At 44.6% G+C, this 25,080-nt stretch overlaps 1 long non-coding RNA gene, 5 other non-coding genes and 2 pseudogenes across 6 annotated transcripts; all 8 read left to right on the top strand.

Annotated features, from left to right (window-relative positions):
* Positions 1-7,488: 7,488 nt before the first annotated feature.
* Positions 7,489-7,628, top strand: LOC126425519 (U4 spliceosomal RNA). Its single transcript, XR_007576369.1, has one exon. It is a non-coding gene; the product is annotated as a U4 spliceosomal RNA (small nuclear RNA).
* Positions 7,629-9,970: 2,342 nt separating this feature from the next.
* LOC126425478 (U4 spliceosomal RNA) lies at positions 9,971-10,110 on the top strand. Its single transcript, XR_007576335.1, has one exon. It is a non-coding gene; the product is annotated as a U4 spliceosomal RNA (small nuclear RNA).
* Positions 10,111-12,455: 2,345 nt separating this feature from the next.
* LOC126425462 (U4 spliceosomal RNA) lies at positions 12,456-12,595 on the top strand. The gene has a single exon (XR_007576321.1). It is a non-coding gene; the product is annotated as a U4 spliceosomal RNA (small nuclear RNA).
* A 2,309-nt stretch (positions 12,596-14,904) lies between these two features.
* On the top strand, positions 14,905-15,035 carry LOC126425523 (U4 spliceosomal RNA; annotated as a pseudogene).
* Positions 14,987-15,854, top strand: LOC126425117 (uncharacterized). Its single transcript, XR_007576263.1, has 3 exons — positions 14,987-15,345; positions 15,504-15,610; positions 15,775-15,854. It is a non-coding gene; the product is annotated as an uncharacterized LOC126425117 (long non-coding RNA).
* A 2,192-nt stretch (positions 15,855-18,046) lies between these two features.
* LOC126425533 (U4 spliceosomal RNA) lies at positions 18,047-18,129 on the top strand (annotated as a pseudogene).
* Positions 18,130-20,436: 2,307 nt separating this feature from the next.
* Positions 20,437-20,576, top strand: LOC126425480 (U4 spliceosomal RNA). Its single transcript, XR_007576337.1, has one exon. It is a non-coding gene; the product is annotated as a U4 spliceosomal RNA (small nuclear RNA).
* A 2,307-nt stretch (positions 20,577-22,883) lies between these two features.
* LOC126425477 (U4 spliceosomal RNA) lies at positions 22,884-23,023 on the top strand. The gene has a single exon (XR_007576334.1). It is a non-coding gene; the product is annotated as a U4 spliceosomal RNA (small nuclear RNA).
* Positions 23,024-25,080: the final 2,057 nt, after the last annotated feature.

The following is a 25,080-nucleotide window of genomic DNA, read 5'->3' as shown; positions in this document are numbered from 1 at the left end:
ACACATGCAGTGATTACTGATAAATGTAGGATTTGACAAAACTTGTGTCAGAATTTAGAGGAGGAGACTAGGGCAGTACAGTGAGAGTTGGTGAGTGTGTGGGAGGCAGGTGTTGTACTTAATTCATTTTCACAGCACTGCCAGTGTTATAATTTGTGTTTGTGTCCTGATCATTAGATGCATGTTTGATCCTTTTTGGACACTGCTGTGTGTACACCTTGATAATTAGAACTTATGACCATGGAACTGCTGTTTGATAATATTGGGCAATGAGTCTGTTGGCTTGAGATGATTGATGTGTTAGGCTGCACAGTGCCTAGTAAGGGCACTCACATTGAGGACAGTGTCCTATCTGGTGGGTGTTACATGAAGCAGGAAGAACTGTAATGTTGTGCAAGGCTTTGCCTCAATTTGACAATACATACATGTGCTGTAGTGTACCGAGCAGAGGGATTGAAAGAAAGGTAAGGGCTAGTAGCTATTTGGGTGGTAGCTAATGCAGTCCCTGATGTTGAGGTTTTGTTGAACCTTTATGTAGCTTACATGTTTCATCTAAAGGCTGCTGGTGGAAAATCTCCTTCATGCAGTAATAACAGTGATTGTGCAGTAGAATTTGGTGGGCTGCAGCCATGGCATTTCCATTTTGAACAGTGTGATTAGTGCATTTCTTGGTGTATTCCTTGAACTGTGGATTTACTGTGCAAATGTGACACATAATACAGTGTGATAGTTTAAATGGGATGGTGAGCTTAATGATGGTCCAGTGTGCTATGAGAATGTATTGCATGTGGAATACTGAAGAGAGGGAACCAGTGCTTGTGGGGTAAATTTTGTGACTGTGTCTGTGAATATAAATCATAGAATGCAATGAAAAATACAGTGGTAGAGGAAGTGTAGGTGAGAATTGTAGCAGGAGTTTTGCTTTTTTTTTTTTTTTTTTTTTTTTTTTTTTTTTGAGAGCAGAACTAGTTGGCTTGCCATGGCTCATTCTTTCTGTTTCTCTTCATTTGAGAATGACTCTTCCTATATGCAAGGTGAGCAAAATTTGCTGCCTACTATAGCACAAATGGATCCATAGAAAATGTCTTATTGTTTGGATCTGTTATGAATGCTTGGCACTCGAGATACTATTTAGCACACATTCAGATATTTTCATTTTTGTCAGGCAATATATTAGCTGGGGCCAATGAGACAGCAGGCAGGTTTGGATACTGTTAGCTTTCTATGATTCTTCTTGGACAAGAACATAAACAGTAGAGGAGTCCAAAATATATATTTTTGTGCAGGTTGTTTGGCGCAATGTGGAATAAGCGTGTATCTTGTATATTTAAGACTGCAGCACGTGTTCCCAGCGCTATGAAGCAATTTACTGACTGATTTCTAGTTGTACTTTTCTGCAAGGTAAACTTATTTCAACAACTTAACCCAGCTACATGAGAGGATTTGTAAATCTCATTTCATTGTGTTTCCAGGGTGCCTAATCTGTTACACAAATATTTCACCCATCGACATTAATCAATTTCACGGCATGATTCGAGTAAAACTAACATTTTACTGCTCAGTAGGTCAAACAGCTTTTGCTGAGAAGTGTATGGTTTGTTAAGTTAATGTAAATGCAGTTGGCAGTTTTCTTGGTGTCTAGTACTAACCAGCGGCCACAAAATAACAAAATCTAACGATGAGTCTTAATGGGTGTGCCGGTATTTGCTAAATGAGGTTGTGCTACTTTCGTCTGTGTGGGGCTAGGCGAGTGAGCAGTAGCGCGCCTGACGGTCAAGGGGAGAACTACTGTGGAGTTTTGAGCGTTTAAGATGGCGGTGAGTGGGCGTGTAAACAAAAATTAGACACAAGGAGCAAAGAACAGAAAATCTGCCTCTAATAAAATGTATTTTACTGTTCTTTTTCTGTATATTTCTGTATTTGTTTCCCCCAATGGAACTTGAGTAGTGTAAGGTAATACTGATAGGTATCAATGATGCTAGTACTTGTATGTGTTTGGAACGAACGTCAGGTATAAATAGCAGTGCCAGGCGCTAGGTAGTCATTCGAGGGTTGGATTCCCTCACTTCTTCATCGAAGAGTTTCACTGCCTGGGCTACTCTCAGGGTGCGCCTTCGACGTAGAAGATCTCTGCCGTGTCGTCTGTTTGCCGCCGCCGCCGCCGCCGCCGCCGCCGCCGCTGCCGCTTGGTCGCCGCCTTCCGGTCCTTGCAGCCGCCGCCCCCGCCGTCGCCGCCTGCCGGGGCTCGCCGCCCCCGCCTGGTCGCCGCCTGCCGGTGCTCGCCGCCGCCGCCGCCGCCGCCGCCTGCCGGTGCTCGCCGCCGCCGCCGCCGCCGCCGCCGCCGGTGCCCGCCGCCGCAGCCGCCATCCGGTGCCGCCTGGTCGCCACCATCGCCGCCGTCCTGACCCTGGTCTACGGCCGTCTTCGTCTTCATCCGTCTTCGTCTTTGTCTGTCCCCAGTTTCTGTCCTCTCCTCTTCGTTCTGTTCGTTCTTGTTTCTCTCTCCCGTCATGTCCGCCCCCACCACCTCTGTCACTACTACCACCACCGCCATTGTCTATACCTCCCCTTCCGCCGCCTCCACCACTATAACTTGGTGTGCCCAGTCCCACCTCCCTCCTTCCATTCCACCTCTCCTCACTGTCCCTTCACCCTCTATTTTTGTCGCCCCCTCTCCCGCTTCTTCCTCCCGCTCCTCTCGTTCTGATCCCTTCCCCCCACTCCCCCAGCCTGTCACTGCAGCTCCAGCTCGGGTGGTGGCCCGTCGGGCCACTGCCCACGCCCAGCTCTCCCCGTCACCTTCGCCATCACCGCCGCCACTGCCGCCGTCATCGTCATCGTCGCCTTCACCGTCACCGTCACCATCTCCGGCGCCGACTCCGGCCCCGGGACCTGCCCCTCCCCGCCACATTCCCGTTGTTCCCATCCCCCACCCCTCCTCCACCGCCGTCAAGCGCCCCGGTGGCACCCCTGCTTCCTCTGCTTCCAAAAAGGCTGCACCTCGTCCTCCTTCCCCCACCCATGATGCCATGGAAGTCTCCCCGCCTGTCCCTGCCCCCTCATCCTCCTCCTCTCCCCCTTCCTCCTACCGCTACCTCCTCTCCCGTCCTGATCCCTCTCTCCTTGAAGCCCGGAACCTCACCCTCTTCCTTCGCCAGCATTGTCCTGGTGCCCCCATCTCCCTCCTCACTCCTCGCCGAGATTCTGTTCTCATCTCCTCCCCCAGCCCAACCCTCCATACTGACATCCTCTCCCGTCTCCCCATCACCCGTTTTGGTCCCAACGCCTCCCTTACCCCTGCTCCTTCTCCATCTCCTACCCGCCAACCCCAACCCCCGCGTCGCCCGCCGACCCTCACCGCCGTGATCACACGGCTCAGTCCGTCGATCACGGAGGAGGAGGTGTTGGCGGAGCTCCAGGCCCATCCCACGCTGGAGGTGCGGGCGGTCCGCCGCATTTTCAACTCGGCCGGCCCCACCCGCCTTATGCGGGTTTTCTCTGAGGACGCCCCCTCCATTGACCGTCTCCTGAAGGAGGGTGCCCTCCTCTTCCACCAGCGGTACAAGGTAGACCCTTCCCGTTCCCCTCCTCAATCCCTGCGCTGCCAGAGGTGTCTGCGCTATAATGCGCACCCCACAGCTGAGTGCCGCGAGGCCCCCACCTGCCCGCATTGTCGGCAGGCGCACTTCCTCCGGCAGTGCCCTAACCTCCAACCGCTCCCTCCTGTAATACCTGCAATTTCCCTCATCCCACCTACTCCCAAAAGTGTAAAGCCCGACCCCCTCCGACCACTCCTGAACTCACCGTACCTGTCCGTCCTCTGGACGCCCCCACCCCTCCTGGCAATTCCCTTCGTCCCCCACCCACCGCTGAGGACATCATCAGGTTCCTCACCATCGTCCTCCAGAATGTTCATCCCTTTCAGCGCCCTCACACCCTCCAGCAGATCTCCCTTGCTGCCCGTTCCATCTTCCAACTCAAGATGTACGCCACCTACTCCAACAACCAGGCCCATTTCACCTTCTCCCGTCTTGACACCCTCGTTTAAATCCCAGTCATGGCGCGACAGCAACGTATCCTTTTCAACAACATACGCTCCCTTCCTGCCAACAAAAACCTGTTCCTGCACACCCTTGCCACCCACCGCGTGGATGCCTTCCTCCTCAATGAAACCTTCCTGCAACCCCAACACACAGTCCACACTTCGCCCTACCTCCTCCACCGCTCCGATAATCCCCTCCCGATTGCGCGTGGCGGAGTTGCCATTGGTCACCACCGCCAGATCCCCGTTCGGCTCCAACCTCTCCTTCCCGACCCCACCGAACACCTGATCCTTAGTCTCTTCTTCCCCGGCCTTACCGTTACCTGCGCCACCATCTATGTCCGCCCCAACGCTCCTATTCCCTTCGACTTCCTCTCCCACGTCGATCGTACCTTTTCCTCCTACGTGATCGCCGCCGACCTCAACATCCATAGTCGTTCCGCTGCCCAGTTATGGCGATGGCATCGGTTCCTCTCCACCCTTCAAGGTGACCTCGTCCCCATCCCCCAGCATACCCGTCCTGAATCCAACTCCAGTCCTGATGTTATCCTCTCCTCCCCCAACCTCCTTGGCCGTATCACGGTGGATGTCCTGGAGCCTATTGGTAGCGACCATCTCCCTGTCCTCCTCACCGTTTCAGACGGTCGTCGCCCTCGCCCCGACCCTCGTACTGACCCTCCCCCTAAGTATGTCCACGACTATTCCCGAGCCGACTGGAATGCCTACCGGGATACCCTTTCCACCCAGGTCGATAGCCACCCTCTCACCTACCACCACCCTGACGATGTCACCCATGCCGCCTCCTTTCTCCAGCGGACCTTGTCTGAGGCCGTGGAGGCCCACGTTCCTACTGTCGCCATCCACCCCCACCGTCCTCCCTTGCCCCCACAGGCCGTTCTCCTCCTCCGTGAATCCCTTCGTCTCTACCGTGCCTTCCTCCGCACGCGTGACCCGGACACACTACGACGCCACCGGCAACTCCAGCGACACGTTCGTAATTTGCTCGCGGCTAAGAAACGCCGGGACTGGCGACAGACATGCACCCGTTTAAATGCCACCCTACCAATCAACTCATCCAAGTTCTGGTCGGCCTTCCGTCGCCTTACCGGAACTAAACCCTCCCCCTATTATCCTCTTCTCCATGATGATCACCCTTTCCCTGACTCAATTAGTAAGGCCAATCACTTTGCCTCCTACCTCTCCGATGTATTTTCCGTCCCTGATGATCCACAGTTCGATTACTCCCTCTTCCCAGATATCCGCGATCGAACTGACACCTCTTCCCCTCCCCTCGCTCCTGGCTTCCAGTACTTGGACAACATTACACACACGGAACTCAATGCCCCTATCACTACACAGGATCTCATTGATACACTCCGCACAAAACGCAACACCGCTCCTGGACACGATCGTGCCACCTACCGTCACCTTCGTGAAGCTCCTGTCTCTTTCCTCTCCACCCTGGCCAGGCTCTACAATGTAGTCCTGTCCACCGGTTACTACCCCGACCTGTGGAAAACCTCCCGTATCCTCATGTTCCTTAAACCTGGCAAACCGCCGTCCGCCGTCTCCTCCTACCGTCCCATCAGCCTTACCTCGGTCTTCAGCAAGGTCCTCGAATCTATCCTCACCCGCCGCATCCACCAGCATCTCCGCCAGCACCGCCTCCTTCCCGTCACCCAGTGTGGCTTTCGGCCATCCTTCTCTTCCGACGATCTTCTCCTTCACCTCACTCATCTCCTTTCCGAACAGCTTAATTCCCGTCGCTCCGCCATCTTCCTCTCCCTTGACCTCGAACGCGCTTATGACCGCGTCTGGCATTCCGGTCTCCTCTTCAAGCTCCAAACCTTTGCCCTTCCCATTAACTACGTCCGTCTGATCGGTTCCTTTCTCTCCCGCCGTCCTTCCTATGTCACCATCCATAACACCGATTCCTACACCTTTTTCCCCTCCGCCGGTGTGCCCCAAGGCTCCGTCCTCTCCCCCCTTCTGTACCTTTTGTACACGGCGGACATGCCGCCGCCGTCGCCCCCCGTCCACCTCCTCCAGTTTGCCGATGACACCGCCTTCCTCGCCCTTGCCCCCACCTTGCAACGCTCCCAACGCCTTCTCCAATCCCATCTTGACCGGTTCACCGCTTGGTGCAACCAGTGGTTGCTCAAGGCCAATCCCTCCAAAACCCAGGCGATCATTGTAGGCAAAACCACCCCTTCCTTCCGCCTCCTTGATTTCTATCTCACCATCTATGGCCGTCCTATCGCCCTCACTCCCACCCTTAAGTACCTTGGCGTCACCCTCGACCGTCGCCTCTCCTGGACTCCCCATCTCCAGACGATCCAAGCCAAGGCACGTTCCCGACTCCGTCTCCTCAAGCTCCTTTCCGGCCGCACGTGGGGCCTGGACCCCTCCACAATCCTCCACACCTATAAATCCCTCATCCGTCCTATCCTTTGTTACGCCCATCCAGCCTGGATCTCCGCCCCCCCTACCTTCTATAAATCCCTCCAAATCCTTGAACGCCATGCTCTCCGCCTTGCCTATCGCATCCGTCTCCCCTCCCCCACGCGGATCCTGTATGACCTCATCCCCTTCCCCCACCTCCTCCTTTTCCTTGAAAGGATTCGTATCCTGTACACCTCACGTAAACTTGATCCTCCTCACCCGCTCGTTTCCCCACTCCTCTCCCACCCCCGCCCGCTGCCGCGCCTGTATTCGCACGTCCCACCCGGTCTCCATCTCTCCACCCTCCATGCCCTCTCCCAAGGTGGCTTCCGCCGGCTCCCTCTCCCTGATGATGTCCTCGTCCCCTCCATCTACCCCTCCTATCAACTTTGACCCTGCCCCACCCCCCACTTCCCGTGTCCTTTCCTTTCGGCACCCTCCCTCTCTTCTCTTCTCTTCCCTTCTTTTTCCATTTCCCTGTCCCCTCCCTTCCCCCTCTTCCCCCGGGCTTCCTCTCCCCCTTCCTCCCTCCCCCTATCTCCCCTGCCCGTGGCGTCTCTGCTCTCCCCTCTCGCTCTCCCACTCCCCTTCCTCCTCCTCCTCTCTTGGCAGGTCCCCGGACTCGCACACGTATAGTGAACATTCGCGCGCCGGAGATCGTCGCCTTTTGTGCCTCGTGTGTGTGACGTCATATAGTGTTTTTGGTGTCCGCCGTCCCACTCCTACGTTCACTTGTGCCGTCGGATTCACCAGTGTTTTGTGCGCCGTGCCAACGTGTTTTCAGTGTTGTTATCGTCACATGTGAACGACTCCGTGTTTTTTTATGTCTCTGTGTCCTCTCTCTTTTGCCCGTCACTTTGTTCATTGTCATTCACCATGTTTTACACTCTTGTAAAACGCTATGGCTGAAGAGCGGCGTAGTGTGCCGCTGCCAGCCTACCTGACTTGTCCAGGTTTTAAAATAACAATAAAGTAAAAAAAAAAAAAAAAAAGCTAGGTAGTTAATCTTTGCGCAGTGCCATTATCGTAACCAGTGAAGTATAACTGAGGTGCGATTATTGCTAGTTGAAAACTTTTACCAATACCCCGCCAGAGAGACGTGAAATACCGTCTCTGTGACAATTTTTGGCAACCCCTGAGGAGGTGTAAGTGTCATAGAAACAATGCTTCAAACTGTGTTTATCTGTGTACTCATTCTGCACTTGTGGAAGTGTTTAGCTGATGGTTGTTAGGGACCATGTACACAGACTAGTCTGTGTTCACTGATGAATTGTGTACATGTCTTAGGGAGCTGGTGAGAAACATACTCCTCAGTGTAAGATGTTGTGCAACTGCTATGTGTGAATAAAGATGCCAATGTGGACAGTTGAAATGTGGTTCTGTCTAGTGGCAATTCTTGCTCCATAGCATACTTGTGGTACACACATGCAGTGATTACTGATAAATGTAGGATTTGACAAAACTTGTGTCAGAATTTAGAGGAGGAGACTAGGGCAGTACAGTGAGAGTTGGTGAGTGTGTGGGAGGCAGGTGTTGTACTTAATTCATTTTCACAGCACTGCCAGTGTTATAATTTGTGTTTGTGTCCTGATCATTAGATGCATGTTTGATCCTTTTTGGACACTGCTGTGTGTACACCTTGATAATTAGAACTTATGACCATGGAACTGCTGTTTGATAATATTGGGCAATGAGTCTGTTGGCTTGAGATGATTGATGTGTTAGGCTGCACAGTGCCTAGTAAGGGCACTCACATTGAGGACAGTGTCCTATCTGGTGGGTGTTACATGAAGCAGGAAGAACTGTAATGTTGTGCAAGGCTTTGCCTCAATTTGACAATACATACATGTGCTGTAGTGTACAGAGCAGAGGGATTGAAAGAAAGGTAAGGGCTAGTAGCTATTTGGGTGGTAGCTAATGCAGTCCCTGATGTTGAGGTTTTGTTGAACCTTTATGTAGCTTACATGTTTCATCTAAAGGCTGCTGGTGGAAAATCTCCTTCATGCAGTAATAACAGTGATTGTGCAGTAGAATTTGGTGGGCTGCAGCCATGGCATTTCCATTTTGAACAGTGTGATTAGTGCATTTCTTGGTGTATTCCTTGAACTGTGGATTTACTGTGCAAATGTGACACATAATACAGTGTGATAGTTTAAATGGGATGGTGAGCTTAATGATGGTCCAGTGTGCTATGAGAATGTATTGCATGTGGAATACTGAAGAGAGGGAACCAGTGCTTGTGGGGTAAATTTTGTGACTGTGTCTGTGAATATAAATCATAGAATGCAATGAAAAATACAGTGGTAGAGGAAGTGTAGGTGAGAATTGTAGCAGGAGTTTTGCTTGTTTTTTTTTTTTTTTTTTTTTTTTTTTTTTTTTTTTTTTTTTTTTTTTTTTGAGAGCAGAACTAGTTGGCTTGCCATGGCTCATTCTTTCTGTCTCTCTTCATTTGAGAATGACTCTTCCTATATGCAAGGTGAGCAAAATTTGCTGCCTACTATAGCACAAATGGATCCATAGAAAATGTCTTATTGTTTGGATCTGTTATGAATGCTTGGCACTCGAGATACTATTTAGCACACATTCAGATATTTTCATTTTTGTCAGGCAATATATTAGCTGGGGCCAATGAGACAGCAGGCAGGTTTGGATACTGTTAGCTTTCTATGATTCTTCTTGGACAAGAACATAAACAGTAGAGGAGTCCAAAATATATATTTTTGTGCAGGTTGTTTGGCGCAATGTGGAATAAGCGTGTATCTTGTATATTTAAGACTGCAGCACGTGTTCCCAGCGCTATGAAGCAATTTACTGACTGATTTCTAGTTGTACTTTTCTGCAAGGTAAACTTATTTCAACAACTTAACCCAGCTACATGAGAGGATTTGTAAATCTCATTTCATTGTGTTTCCAGGGTGCCTAATCTGTTACACAAATATTTCACCCATCGACATTAATCAATTTCACGGCATGATTCGAGTAAAACTAACATTTTACTGCTCAGTAGGTCAAACAGCTTTTGCTGAGAAGTGTATGGTTTGTTAAGTTAATGTAAATGCAGTTGGCAGTTTTCTTGGTGTCTAGTACTAACCAGCGGCCACAAAATAACAAAATCTAACGATGAGTCTTAATGGGTGTGCCGGTATTTGCTAAATGAGGTTGTGCTACTTTCGTCTGTGTGGGGCTAGGCGAGTGAGCAGTAGCGCGCCTGACGGTCAAGGGGAGAACTACTGTGGAGTTTTGAGCGTTTAAGATGGCGGTGAGTGGGCGTGTAAACAAAAATTAGACACAAGGAGCAAAGAACAGAAAATCTGCCTCTAATAAAATGTATTTTACTGTTCTTTTTCTGTATATTTCTGTATTTGTTTCCCCCAATGGAACTTGAGTAGTGTAAGGTAATACTGATATGTATCAATGATGCAAGTACTTGTATGTGTTTGGAACGAACGTCAGGTGTAAATAGCAGTGCCAGGCGCTAGGTAGTTAATCTTTGCGCAGTGGCACTATCGTAACCAGTGAAGTATAACTGAGGTGCGATTATTGCTAGTTGAAAACTTTTACCAATACCCCGCCAGAGAGACGTGAAATACCGTCTCTGTGGCAATTTTTGGCAACCCCTGAGGGGGTGTAAGTGTCATAGAAACAATGCTTCAAACTGTGTTTATCTGTGTACTCATTCTGCACTTGTGGAAGTGTTTAGCTGATGGTTGTTAGGGACCATGTACACAGACTAGTCTGTGTTCACTGATGAATTGTGTACATGTCTTAGGGAGCTGGTGAGAAACATACTCCTCAGTGTAAGATGTTGTGCAACTGCTATGTGTGAATAAAGATGCCAATGTGGACAGTTGAAATGTGGTTCTGTCTAGTGGCAATTCTTGCTCCATAGCATACTTGTGGTACACACATGCAGTGATTACTGATAAATGTAGGATTTGACAAAACTTGTGTCAGAATTTAGAGGAGGAGACTAGGGCAGTACAGTGAGAGTTGGTGAGTGTGTGGGAGGCAGGTGTTGTACTTAATTCATTTTCACAGCACTGCCAGTGTTATAATTTGTGTTTGTGTCCTGATCATTAGATGCATGTTTGATCCTTTTTGGACACTGCTGTGTGTACACCTTGATAATTAGAGCTTATGACCATGGAACTGCTGTTTGATAATATTGGGCAATGAGTCTGTTGGCTTGAGATGATTGATGTGTTAGGCTGCACAGTGCCTAGTAAGGGCACTCACATTGAGGACAGTGTCCTATCTGGTGGGTGTTACATGAAGCAGGAAGAACTGTAATGTTGTGCAAGGCTTTGCCTCAATTTGACAATACATACATGTGCTGTAGTGTACAGAGCAGAGGGATTGAAAGAAAGGTAAGGGCTAGTAGCTATTTGGGTGGTAGCTAATGCAGTCCCTGATGTTGAGGTTTTGTTGAACCTTTATGTAGCTTACATGTTTCATCTAAAGGCTGCTGGTGGAAAATCTCCTTCATGCAGTAATAACAGTGATTGTGCAGTAGAATTTGGTGGGCTGCAGCCATGGCATTTCCATTTTGAACAGTGTGATTAGTGCATTTCTTGGTGTATTCCTTGAACTGTAGATTTACTGTGCAAATGTGACACATAATACAGTGTGATAGTTTAAATGGGATGGTGAGCTTAATGATGGTCCAGTGTGCTATGAGAATGTATTGCATGTGGAATACTGAAGAGAGGGAACCAGTGCTTGTGGGGTAAATTTTGTGACTGTGTCTGTGAATATAAATCATAGAATGCAATGAAAAATACAGTGGTAGAGGAAGTGTAGGTGAGAATTGTAGCAGGAGTTTTGCTTTTTTTTTTTTTTTTTTTTTTTTTTTTTTTTTTTTTTTTTTTTTTTTTTTTTTTTTGAGAGCAGAACTAGTTGGCTTGCCATGGCTCATTCTTTCTGTCTCTCTTCATTTGAGAATGACTCTTCCTATATGCAAGGTGAGCAAAATTTGCTGCCTACTATAGCACAAATGGATCCATAGAAAATGTCTTATTGTTTGGATCTGTTATGAATGCTTGGCACTCGAGATACTATTTAGCACACATTCAGATATTTTCATTTTTGTCAGGCAATATATTAGCTGGGGCCAATGAGACAGCAGGCAGGTTTGGATACTGTTAGCTTTCTATGATTCTTCTTGGACAAGAACATAAACAGTAGAGGAGTCCAAAATATATATTTTTGTGCAGGTTGTTTGGCGCAATGTGGAATAAGCGTGTATCTTGTATATTTAAGACTGCAGCACGTGTTCCCAGCGCTATGAAGCAATTTACTGACTGATTTCTAGTTGTACTTTTCTGCAAGGTAAACTTATTTCAACAACTTAACCCAGCTACATGAGAGGATTTGTAAATCTCATTTCATTGTGTTTCCAGGGTGCCTAATCTGTTACACAAATATTTCACCCATCGACATTAATCAATTTCACGGCATGATTCGAGTAAAACTAACATTTTACTGCTCAGTAGGTCAAACAGCTTTTGCTGAGAAGTGTATGGTTTGTTAAGTTAATGTAAATGCAGTTGGCAGTTTTCTTGGTGTCTAGTACTAACCAGCGGCCACAAAATAACAAAATCTAACGATGAGTCTTAATGGGTGTGCCGGTATTTGCTAAATGAGGTTGTGCTACTTTCGTCTGTGTGGGGCTAGGCGAGTGAGCAGTAGCGCGCCTGACGGTCAAGGGGAGAACTACTGTGGAGTTTTGAGCGTTTAAGATGGCGGTGAGTGGGCGTGTAAACAAAAATTAGACACAAGGAGCAAAGAACAGAAAATCTGCCTCTAATAAAATGTATTTTACTGTTCTTTTTCTGTATATTTCTGTATTTGTTTCCCCCAATGGAACTTGAGTAGTGTAAGGTAATACTGATAGGTATCAATGATGCAAGTACTTGTATGTGTTTGGAACGAACGTCAGGTATAAATAGCAGTGCCAGGCGCTAGGTAGTTAATCTTTGCGCAGTGGCATTATCGTAACCAGTGAAGTATAACTGAGGTGCGATTATTGCTAGTTGAAAACTTTTACCAATACCCCGCCAGAGAGACGTGAAATACCGTCTCTGTGGCAATTTTTGGCAACCCCTGAGGGGGTGTAAGTGTCATAGAAACAATGCTTCAAACTGTGTTTATCTGTGTACTCATTCTGCACTTGTGGAAGTGTTTAGCTGATGGTTGTTAGGGACCATGTACACAGACTAGTCTGTGTTCACTGATGAATTGTGTACATGTCTTAGGGAGCTGGTGAGAAACATACTCCTCAGTGTAAGATGTTGTGCAACTGCTATGTGTGAATAAAGATGCCAATGTGGACAGTTGAAATGTGGTTCTGTCTAGTGGCAATTCTTGCTCCATAGCATACTTGTGGTACACACATGCAGTGATTACTGATAAATGTAGGATTTGACAAAACTTGTGTCAGAATTTAGAGGAGGAGACTAGGGCAGTACAGTGAGAGTTGGTGAGTGTGTGGGAGGCAGGTGTTGTACTTAATTCATTTTCACAGCACTGCCAGTGTTATAATTTGTGTTTGTGTCCTGATCATTAGATGCATGTTTGATCCTTTTTGGACACTGCTGTGTGTACACCTTGATAATTAGAACTTATGACCATGGAACTGCTGTTTGATAATATTGGGCAATGAGTCTGTTGGCTTGAGATGATTGATGTGTTAGGCTGCACAGTGCCTAGTAAGGGCACTCACATTGAGGACAGTGTCCTATCTGGTGGGTGTTACATGAAGCAGGAAGAACTGTAATGTTGTGCAAGGCTTTGCCTCAATTTGACAATACATACATGTGCTGTAGTGTACAGAGCAGAGGGATTGAAAGAAAGGTAAGGGCTAGTAGCTATTTGGGTGGTAGCTAATGCAGTCCCTGATGTTGAGGTTTTGTTGAACCTTTATGTAGCTTACATGTTTCATCTAAAGGCTGCTGGTGGAAAATCTCCTTCATGCAGTAATAACAGTGATTGTGCAGTAGAATTTGGTGGGCTGCAGCCATGGCATTTCCATTTTGAACAGTGTGATTAGTGCATTTCTTGGTGTATTCCTTGAACTGTGGATTTACTGTGCAAATGTGACACATAATACAGTGTGATAGTTTAAATGGGATGGTGAGCTTAATGATGGTCCAGTGTGCTATGAGAATGTATTGCATGTGGAATACTGAAGAGAGGGAACCAGTGCTTGTGGGGTAAATTTTGTGACTGTGTCTGTGAATATAAATCATAGAATGCAATGAAAAATACAGTGGTAGAGGAAGTGTAGGTGAGAATTGTAGCAGGAGTTTTGCTTTTTTTTTTTTTTTTTTTTTGAGAGCAGAACTAGTTGGCTTGCCATGGCTCATTCTTTCTGTCTCTCTTCATTTGAGAATGACTCTTCCTATATGCAAGGTGAGCAAAATTTGCTGCCTACTATAGCACAAATGGATCCATAGAAAATGTCTTATTGTTTGGATCTGTTATGAATGCTTGGCACTCGAGATACTATTTAGCACACATTCAGATATTTTCATTTTTGTCAGGCAATATATTAGCTGGGGCCAATGAGACAGCAGGCAGGTTTGGATACTGTTAGCTTTCTATGATTCTTCTTGGACAAGAACATAAACAGTAGAGGAGTCCAAAATATATATTTTTGTGCAGGTTGTTTGGCGCAATGTGGAATAAGCGTGTATCTTGTATATTTAAGACTGCAGCACGTGTTCCCAGCGCTATGAAGCAATTTACTGACTGATTTCTAGTTGTACTTTTCTGCAAGGTAAACTTATTTCAACAACTTAACCCAGCTACATGAGAGGATTTGTAAATCTCATTTCATTGTGTTTCCAGGGTGCCTAATCTGTTACACAAATATTTCACCCATCGACATTAATCAATTTCACGGCATGATTCGAGTAAAACTAACATTTTACTGCTCAGTAGGTCAAACAGCTTTTGCTGAGAAGTGTATGGTTTGTTAAGTTAATGTAAATGCAGTTGGCAGTTTTCTTGGTGTCTAGTACTAACCAGCGGCCACAAAATAACAAAATCTAACGATGAGTCTTAATGGGTGTGGCGGTATTTGCTAAATGAGGTTGTGCTACTTTCGTCTGTGTGGGGCTAGGCGAGTGAGCAGTAGCGCGCCTGACGGTCAAGGGGAGAACTACTGTGGAGTTTTGAGCGTTTAAGATGGCGGTGAGTGGGCGTGTAAACAAAAATTAGACACAAGGAGCAAAGAACAGAAAATCTGCCTCTAATAAAATGTATTTTACTGTTCTTTTTCTGTATATTTCTGTATTTGTTTCCCCCAATGGAACTTGAGTAGTGTAAGGTAATACTGATAGGTATCAATGATGCAAGTACTTGTATGTGTTTGGAACGAACGTCAGGTATAAATAGCAGTGCCAGGCGCTAGGTAGTTAATCTTTGCGCAGTGGCATTATCGTAACCAGTGAAGTATAACTGAGGTGCGATTATTGCTAGTTGAAAATAGTGATGGGCTAAACTGCGATTTTCCGATATCAGTGATTTCTGTGAATGCTACTTTTCAGTATCTGTTATTCTTAACTGTGATTTGTCGCAGTTAAGAGTCGCAGTTAAGGAACCTAAGTCGCGTATCCCTCCGCCACTGCTACTTCTGCTACTTCCGCGATTTCTGCGACTTCTGCTACTTCTGCGATTTCTGCTACTTCTGCGATTTCTGCTACTTCTGCGATTTCTGTGACTTCTGCTACTTCTGCGATTTCTGTGACTTCTGCTACTTCTGCGATTTCTGTGACTCCTGCGATTGCTGCGACGTACCACCGTATGAAAAAGTTACATCTGTCCACACAGAAAATTGCATCTCAACAAACCTGTCATTGGTAAGTATGTTTTACGTTTATTCTTCCGTTGGCTTTAATTTTGTATTAAAGAAACAACTGTGAAAATATTAATAGTGTAATTAATATGTAAGTAGCCGCACAGTACCGTAATAGTTCGTGTTTAGAAAATGAATTCTAACATATTGTTATGTTCATAGGTACCTGAACTACATTTCAGTCACTCAGTAAAGTGATAATTCAAAATATCATTGTCAACAGATCTGAAGAAATTGCCAGTCTTTAGACCGTTTTCGTCAGACGACAGGTTAGTTTCTAAGCGTTTTGATGGACTTAATTACATTCTTGCGAATGTGATATAGCAAATATTAGCAAATGTGATATAGCAAATATTAGCAATCTACTCTGTCAATTATATTGCTAGTAATTAGTGACAGCAAAAATTGTTTAATAATCCTTGTGTTTTTGCAGACGCAGTTCTGACTGATTACTGGTTGCTGTACATATCTATCCACATCAAGGCTGTTGAGAGAGACTCGTGAAGATTCAAGACAGCTCTTAGAGGATTTGCAGTTTAAAAGTGAAATAATTATGAAATAAGTGTATGACTGATTAAAGTGTTTTATTGAAGTTGTTGTGCGATTTTAAAGGAATAATAAATGTTAAATACATTGAGTGAATAATAAAAATCTCATTTTCCACATGTTAAGCCGTCCTATACCCGTAATTTTCCGCCACTTATTTATTGGTAAACACTTGTTGGAGAGTGACATGCCACCCCCCCCCCCCCCCCCCCCCCTTTCTCCACAATCTTGGTGTGACACTGACCTGTAACATATCCCGAAGTCTACAATATGCATTTTGAGGCTGTTGATATGAAAGTGGGAAGTACAGATCTTCCAGTTAAATCAGGAATAGCTTAAGTGCATTACTTGAAAGTGACACAGGAAAAGCTTACTTATGTAGGTGGTAGTAGTGTCGGCAAAAAGTTCTTGTGTGTGAAGTTGCCATGTAGAACACCAGGTGTAAAACTTTTCTACCGAGTCTTGATCTGTGAGGCATTCATATGACTGTTTTCATTTCTCTACACTTATACAGATGTCTGAGTTCTGCTGTGTTAACATTGCAAAGTCCTGTAGGCATGTGGAGTATTAACCAAAACTGTCATATTGGAAGCAGAATCAAACACATTTGTTACGTTACTCGATATTTTCAGGAGAAAAAGGCAATGTCGCTTCTTATTAATATAATACATTCAGAGTCACAGCAGTATTTGACCAACCATAACTGATGCTGAATGTGCATGTCGTCATATAATATGAAGAGCTTATTTCAATAGTGGTACAAGTCCATTATCTACATTTTTCTGTCTATAATGCTTCTGAAATTAGTGATCCAAACAAACATAAATAAAGCCTCATCTCTAGCAAGAAGCCATATGGTGAATATTTCTGGTATCTTAACTGCAGATTTTTCAGCACTTATTTAACTTTACGACTCTATATCTCAAAATTAACAAAAATGGACTTGTACCACTATTGAAATAAACCCTTCACATGCACACACAGCACATCGATCTCGTGAGGCACAAGGCTCTCATAACGTACATACGTCGGTCAACAGATGACACTAGGAGAAGTATGTTAACTGCGCTTTTTAGTTGCTACTTGCGACTCTTAGTTGCGATTTGTCACAGAAATCGCAGTTTGACTCGGTAGCGAATAGCGTAGTATGAACTTTGCTCAACAGATGGCAGTGCTAACTGCGCTTTTTAGTTGCTACTTGTGACTCTTAGTTGCGACTTGTCACGGAAATCGCAGTTAGACTCCATAGCGTATCGCAGAGATGGACGTAGTACGAACTTTGACCCACAGATGGCACTGTTAACCGCGCTTTTTAGTTGCTACTTGTGACTCTTAGTTGCGACTTGTCACGGAAATCGCAGTTAGACTCCATAGCGTACCGCAGAGATGGACGTAGTACGAACTTTGACCCACAGATGGCACTGTTAACCGCGCTTTCTAGTTGCTACTTGCGACTCTTAGTTGCGACTTGTCACGGAAATCGCAGTTAGACTCCATAGCGTATCGCAGAGATGTACGTAGTACGAACGTTGGCCCACAGATGGCACTGTTAACCGCGCTTTTTAGTTGCTACTTGCGACTCTTAGTTGCGACTTGTCACGGAAATCGCAGTTAGACTCCATAGCGTACCGCAGAGATGGACGTAGTACGAACTTTGACCCACAGATGGCACTGTTAACCGCGCTTTCTAGTTGCTACTTGCGACTCTTAGTTGCGACTTGTCACGGAAATCGCAGTTAGACTCCATAGCGTACCGCAGAGATGGACGTAGTACGAACTTTGACCCACAGATGGCACTGTTAACCGCGCTTTCTAGTTGCTACTTGCGACTCTTAGTTGCGACTTGTCACGGAAATCGCAGTTAGACTCCATAGCGTACCGCAGAGATGGACGTAGTACGAACTTCGGCCAACAGATGCCACTGTTAACCGCGCTTTTTAGTTGCTACTTGCGACTCTTAGTTGCGACTTGTCACTGAAATCGCAGAAAGCAGTGCTAAATTCGACCAATAGATGGCTCACGTCTTTCAATGTGAAATACTACTTGCGACTGCTAACTGTGACTGAAATCGCAGTTAGATTCTGTAAAGTTGCTACTGTGATATCTGTGACTTCTCAGTCACTGTGATTTCTAACAGATACGCGATTTCCTGCCCACCACTAGTTGAAAACTTTTACCAATACCCCGCCAGAGAGACGTGAAATACCGTCTCTGTGGCAATTTTTGGCAACCCCTGAGGGGGTGTAAGTGTCATAGAAACAATGCTTCAAACTGTGTTTATCTGTGTACTCATTCTGCACTTGTGGAAGTGTTTAGCTGATGGTTGTTAGGGACCATGTACACAGACTAGTCTGTGTTCACTGATGAATTGTGTACATGTCTTAGGGAGCTGGTGAGAAACATACTCCTCAGTGTAAGATGTTGTGCAACTGCTATGTGTGAATAAAGATGCCAATGTGGACAGTTGAAATGTGGTTCTGTCTAGTGGCAATTCTTGCTCCATAGCATACTTGTGTTACACACATGCAGTGATTACTGATAAATGTAGGATTTGACAAAACTTGTGTCAGAATTTAGAGGAGGAGACTAGGGCAGTACAGTGAGAGTTGGTGAGTGTGTGGGAGGCAGGTGTTGTACTTAATTCATTTTCACAGCACTGCCAGTGTTATAATTTGTGTTTGTGTCCTGATCATTAGATGCATGTTTGATCCTTTTTGGACACTGCTGTGTGTACACCTTGATAATTAGAACTTATGACCATGGAACTGCTGTTTGATAATATTGGGCAATGAGTCTGTTGGCTTGAGATGATTGATGTGTTAGGCTGCACAGTGCCTAGTAAGGGCACTCACATTGAGGACAGTGTCCTATCTGGTGGGTGTTACATGAAGCAGGAAGAACTGTAATGTTGTGCAAGGCTTTGCCTCAATTTGACAATACATACATGTGCTGTAGTGTACAGAGCAGAGGGATTGAAAGAAAGGTAAGGGCTAGTAGCTATTTGGGTGGTAGCTAATGCAGTCCCTGATGTTGAGGTTTTGTTGAACCTTTATGTAGCTTACATGTTTCATCTAAAGGCTGCTGGTGGAAAATCTCCTTCATGCAGTAATAACAGTGATTGTGCAGTAGAATTTGGTGGGCTGCAGCCATGGCATTTCCATTTTGAACAGTGTGATTAGTGCATTTCTTGGTGTATTCCTTGAACTGTGGATTTACTGTGCAAATGTGACACATAATACAGTGTGATAGTTTAAATGGGATGGTGAGCTTAATGATGGTCCAGTGTGCTATGAGAATGTATTGCATGTGGAATACTGAAGAGAGGGAACCAGTGCTTGTGGGGTAAATTTTGTGACTGTGTCTGTGAATATAAATCATAGAATGCAATGAAAAATACAGTGGTAGAGGAAGTGTAGGTGAGAATTGTAGCAGGAGTTTTGCTTTTTTTTTTTTTTTTTTTGAGAGCAGAACTAGTTGGCTTGCCATGGCTCATTCTTTCTGTCTCTCTTCATTTGAGAATGACTCTTCCTATATGCAAGGTGAGCAAAATTTGCTGCCTACTATAGCACAAATGGATCCATAGAAAATGTCTTATTGTTTGGATCTGTTATGAATGCTTGGCACTCGAGATACTATTTAGCACACATTCAGATATTTTCATTTTTGTCAGGCAATATATTAGCTGGGGCCAATGAGACAGCAGGCAGGTTTGGATACTGTTAGCTTTCTATGATTCATCTTGGACAAGAACATAAACAGTAGAGGAGTCCAAAATATATATTTTTGTGCAGGTTGTTTGGCGCAATGTGGAATAAGCGTGTATCTTGTATATTTAAGACTGCAGCACGTGTTCCCAGCGCTATGAAGCAATTTACTGACTGATTTCTAGTTGTACTTTTCTGCAAGGTAAACTTATTTCAACAACTTAACCCAGCTACATGAGAGGATTTGTAAATCTCATTTCATTGTGTTTCCAGGGTGCCTAATCTGTTACACAAATATTTCACCCATCGACATTAATCAATTTCACGGCATGATTCGAGTAAAACTAACATTTTACTGCTCAGTAGGTCAAACAGCTTTTGCTGAGAAGTGTATGGTTTGTTAAGTTAATGTAAATGCAGTTGGCAGTTTTCTTGGTGTCTAGTACTAACCAGCGGCCACAAAATAACAAAATCTAACGATGAGTCTTAATGGGTGTGCCGGTATTTGCTAAATGAGGTTGTGCTACTTTCGTCTGTGTGGGGCTAGGCGAGTGAGCAGTAGCGCGCCTGACGGTCAAGGGGAGAACTACTGTGGAGTTTTGAGCGTTTAAGATGGCGGTGAGTGGGCGTGTAAACAAAAATTAGACACAAGGAGCAAAGAACAGAAAATCTGCCTCTAATAAAATGTATTTTACTGTTCTTTTTCTGTATATTTCTGTATTTGTTTCCCCCAATGGAACTTGAGTAGTGTAAGGTAATACTGATAGGTATCAATGATGCAAGTACTTGTATGTGTTTGGAACGAACGTCAGGTATAAATAGCAGTGCCAGGCGCTAGGTAGTTAATCTTTGCGCAGTGGCATTATCGTGACCAGTGAAGTATAACTGAGGTGCGATTATTGCTAGTTGAAAACTTTTACCAATACCCCGCCAGAGAGACGTGAAATACCGTCTCTGTGGCAATTTTTGGCAACCCCTGAGGGGGTGTAAGTGTCATAGAAACAATGCTTCAAACTGTGTTTATCTGTGTACTCATTCTGCACTTGTGGAAGTGTTTAGCTGATGGTTGTTAGGGACCATGTACACAGACTAGTCTGTGTTCACTGATGAATTGTGTACATGTCTTAGGGAGCTGGTGAGAAACATACTCCTCAGTGTAAGATGTTGTGCAACTGCTATGTGTGAATAAAGATGCCAATGTGGACAGTTGAAATGTGGTTCCGTCTAGTGGCAATTCTTGCTCCATAGCATACTTGTGGTACACACATGCAGTGATTACTGATAAATGTAGGATTTGACAAAACTTGTGTCAGAATTTAGAGGAGGAGACTAGGGCAGTACAGTGAGAGTTGCTGAGTGTGTGGGAGGCAGGTGTTGTACTTAATTCATTTTCACAGCACTGCCAGTGTTATAATTTGTGTTTGTGTCCTGATCATTAGATGCATGTTTGATCCTTTTTGGACACTGCTGTGTGTACACCTTGATAATTAGAACTTATGACCATGGAACTGCTGTTTGATAATATTGGGCAATGAGTCTGTTGGCTTGAGATGATTGATGTGTTAGGCTGCACAGTGCCTAGTAAGGGCACTCACATTGAGGACAGTGTCCTATCTGGTGGGTGTTACATGAAGCAGGAAGAACTGTAATGTTGTGCAAGGCTTTGCCTCAATTTGACAATACATACATGTGCTGTAGTGTACAGAGCAGAGGGATTGAAAGAAAGGTAAGGGCTAGTAGCTATTTGGGTGGTAGCTAATGCAGTCCCTGATGTTGAGGTTTTGTTGAACCTTTATGTAGCTTACATGTTTCATCTAAAGGCTGCTGGTGGAAAATCTCCTTCATGCAGTAATAACAGTGATTGTGCAGTAGAATTTGGTGGGCTGCAGCCATGGCATTTCCATTTTGAACAGTGTGATTAGTGCATTTCTTGGTGTATTCCTTGAACTGTGGATTTACTGTGCAAATGTGACACATAATACAGTGTGATAGTTTAAATGGGATGGTGAGCTTAATGATGGTCCAGTGTGCTATGAGAATGTATTGCATGTGGAATACTGAAGAGAGGGAACCAGTGCTTGTGGGGTAAATTTTGTGACTGTGTCTGTGAATATAAATCATAGAATGCAATGAAAAATACAGTGGTAGAGGAAGTGTAGGTGAGAATTGTAGCAGGAGTTTTGCTTTTTTTTTTTTTTTTTTTGAGAGCAGAACTAGTTGGCTTGCCATGGCTCATTCTTTCTGTCTCTCTTCATTTGAGAATGACTCTTCCTATATGCAAGGTGAGCAAAATTTGCTGCCTACTATAGCACAAATGGATCCATAGAAAATGTCTTATTGTTTGGATCTGTTATGAATGCGTGGCACTCGAGATACTATTTAGCACACATTCAGATATTTTCATTTTTGTCAGGCAATATATTAGCTGGGGCCAATGAGACAGCAGGCAGGTTTGGATACTGTTAGCTTTCTATGATTCTTCTTGGACAAGAACATAAACAGTAGAGGAGTCCAAAATATATATTTTTGTGCAGGTTGTTTGGCGCAATGTGGAATAAGCGTGTATCTTGTATATTTAAGACTGCAGCACGTGTTCCCAGCGCTATGAAGCAATTTACTGACTGATTTCTAGTTGTACTTTTCTGCAAGGTAAACTTATTTCAACAACTTAACCCAGCTACATGAGAGGATTTGTAAATCTCATTTCATTGTGTTTCCAGGGTGCCTAATCTGTTACACAAATATTTCACCCATCGACATTAATCAATTTCACGGCATTATTCGAGTAAAACTAACATTTTACTGCTCAGTAGGTCAAACAGCTTTTGCTGAGAAGTGTATGGTTTGTTAAGTTAATGTAAATGCAGTTGGCAGTTTTCTTGGTGTCTAGTACTAACCAGTGGCCACAAAATAACAAAATCTAACGATGAGTCTTAATGGGTGTGCCGGTATTTGCTAAATGAGGTTGTGCTACTTTCGTCTGTGTGGGGCTAGGCGAGTGAGCAGTAGCGCGCCTGACGGTCAAGGGGAGAACTACTGTGGAGTTTTGAGCGTTTAAGATGGCGGTGAGTGGGCGTGTAAACAAAAATTAGACACAAGGAGCAAAGAACAGAAAATCTGCCTCTAATAAAATGTATTTTACTGTTCTTTTTCTGTATATTTCTGTATTTGTTTCCCCCAATGGAACTTGAGTAGTGTAAGGTAATACTGATAGGTATCAATGATGCAAGTACTTGTATGTGTTTGGAACGAACGTCAGGTATAAATAGCAGTGCCAGGCGCTAGGTAGTTAATCTTTGCGCAGTGGCATTATCGTAACCAGTGAAGTATAACTGAGGTGCGATTATTGCTAGTTGAAAACTTTTACCAATACCGCGCCAGAGAGACGTGAAATACCGTCTCTGTGGCAATTTTTGGCAACCCCTGAGGGGGTGTAAGTGTCATAGAAACAATGCTTCAAACTGTGTTTATCTGTGTACTCATTCTGCACTTGTGGAAGTGTTTAGCTGATGGTTGTTAGGGACCATGTACACAGACTAGTCTGTGTTCACTGATGAATTGTGTACATGTCTTAGGGAGCTGGTGAGAAACATACTCCTCAGTGTAAGATGTTGTGCAACTGCTATGTGTGAATAAAGATGCCAATGTGGACAGTTGAAATGTGGTTCTGTCTAGTGGCAATTCTTGCTCCATAGCATACTTGTGGTACACACATGCAGTGATTACTGATAAATGTAGGATTTGACAAAACTTGTGTCAGAATTTAGAGGAGGAGACTAGGGCAGTACAGTGAGAGTTGGTGAGTGTGTGGGAGGCAGGTGTTGTACTTAATTCATTTTCACAGCACTGCCAGTGTTATAATTTGTGTTTGTGTCCTGATCATTAGATGCATGTTTGATCCTTTTTGGACACTGCTGTGTGTACACCTTGATAATTAGAACTTATGACCATGGAACTGCTGTTTGATAATATTGGGCAATGAGTCTGTTGGCTTGAGATGATTGATGTGTTAGGCTGCACAGTGCCTAGTAAGGGCACTCACATTGAGGACAGTGTCCTATCTGGTGGGTGTTACATGAAGCAGGAAGAACTGTAATGTTGTGCAAGGCTTTGCCTCAATTTGACAATACATACATGTGCTGTAGTGTACAGAGCAGAGGGATTGAAAGAAAGGTAAGGGCTAGTAGCTATTTGGGTGGTAGCTAATGCAGTCCCTGATGTTGAGGTTTTGTTGAACCTTTATGTAGCTTACATGTTTCATCTAAAGGCTGCTGGTGGAAAATCTCCTTCATGCAGTAATAACAGTGATTGTGCAGTAGAATTTGGTGGGCTGCAGCCATGGCATTTCCATTTTGAACAGTGTGATTAGTGCATTTCTTGGTGTATTCCTTGAACTGTGGATTTACTGTGCAAATGTGACACATAATACAGTGTGATAGTTTAAATGGGATGGTGAGCTTAATGATGGTCCAGTGTGCTATGAGAATGTATTGCATGTGGAATACTGAAGAGAGGGAACCAGTGCTTGTGGGGTAAATTTTGTGACTGTGTCTGTGAATATAAATCATAGAATGCAATGAAAAATACAGTGGTAGAGGAAGTGTAGGTGAGAATTGTAGCAGGAGTTTTGCTTTTTTTTTTTTTTTTTTTTTTGAGAGCAGAACTAGTTGGCTTGCCATGGCTCATTCTTTCTGTCTCTCTTCATTTGAGAATGACTCTTCCTATATGCAAGGTGAGCAAAATTTGCTGCCTACTATAGCACAAATGGATCCATAGAAAATGTCTTATTGTTTGGATCTGTTATGAATGCTTGGCACTCGAGATACTATTTAGCACACATTCAGATATTTTCATTTTTGTCAGGCAATATATTAGCTGGGGCCAATGAGACAGCAGGCAGGTTTGGATACTGTTAGCTTTCTATGATTCTTCTTGGACAAGAACATAAACAGTAGAGGAGTCCAAAATATATATTTTTGTGCAGGTTGTTTGGCGCAATGTGGAATAAGCGTGTATCTTGTATATTTAAGACTGCAGCACGTGTTCCCAGCGCTATGAAGCAATTTACTGACTGATTTCTAGTTGTACTTTTCTGCAAGGTAAACTTATTTCAACAACTTAACCCAGCTACATGAGAGGATTTGTAAATCTCATTTCATTGTGTTTCCAGGGTGCCTAATCTGTTACACAAATATTTCACCCATCGACATTAATCAATTTCACGGCATGATTCGAGTAAAACTAACATTTTACTGCTCAGTAGGTCAAACAGCTTTTGCTGAGAAGTGTATGGTTTGTTAAGTTAATGTAAATGCAGTTGGCAGTTTTCTTGGTGTCTAGTACTAACCAGCGGCCACAAAATAACAAAATCTAACGATGAGTCTTAATGGGTGTGCCGGTATTTGCTAAATGAGGTTGTGCTACTTTCGTCTGTGTGGGGCTAGGCGAGTGAGCAGTAGCGCGCCTGACGGTCAAGGGGAGAACTACTG

Source organism: Schistocerca serialis, chromosome 10 (genome assembly GCF_023864345.2).
Source record: "Schistocerca serialis cubense isolate TAMUIC-IGC-003099 chromosome 10, iqSchSeri2.2, whole genome shotgun sequence".
NCBI classification, from domain to species: Eukaryota; Metazoa; Arthropoda; class Insecta; order Orthoptera; family Acrididae; genus Schistocerca; species Schistocerca serialis.
Note: the sequence above shows the minus strand (reverse complement) of the source record. Positions and strands in the feature narration are given on the sequence as shown.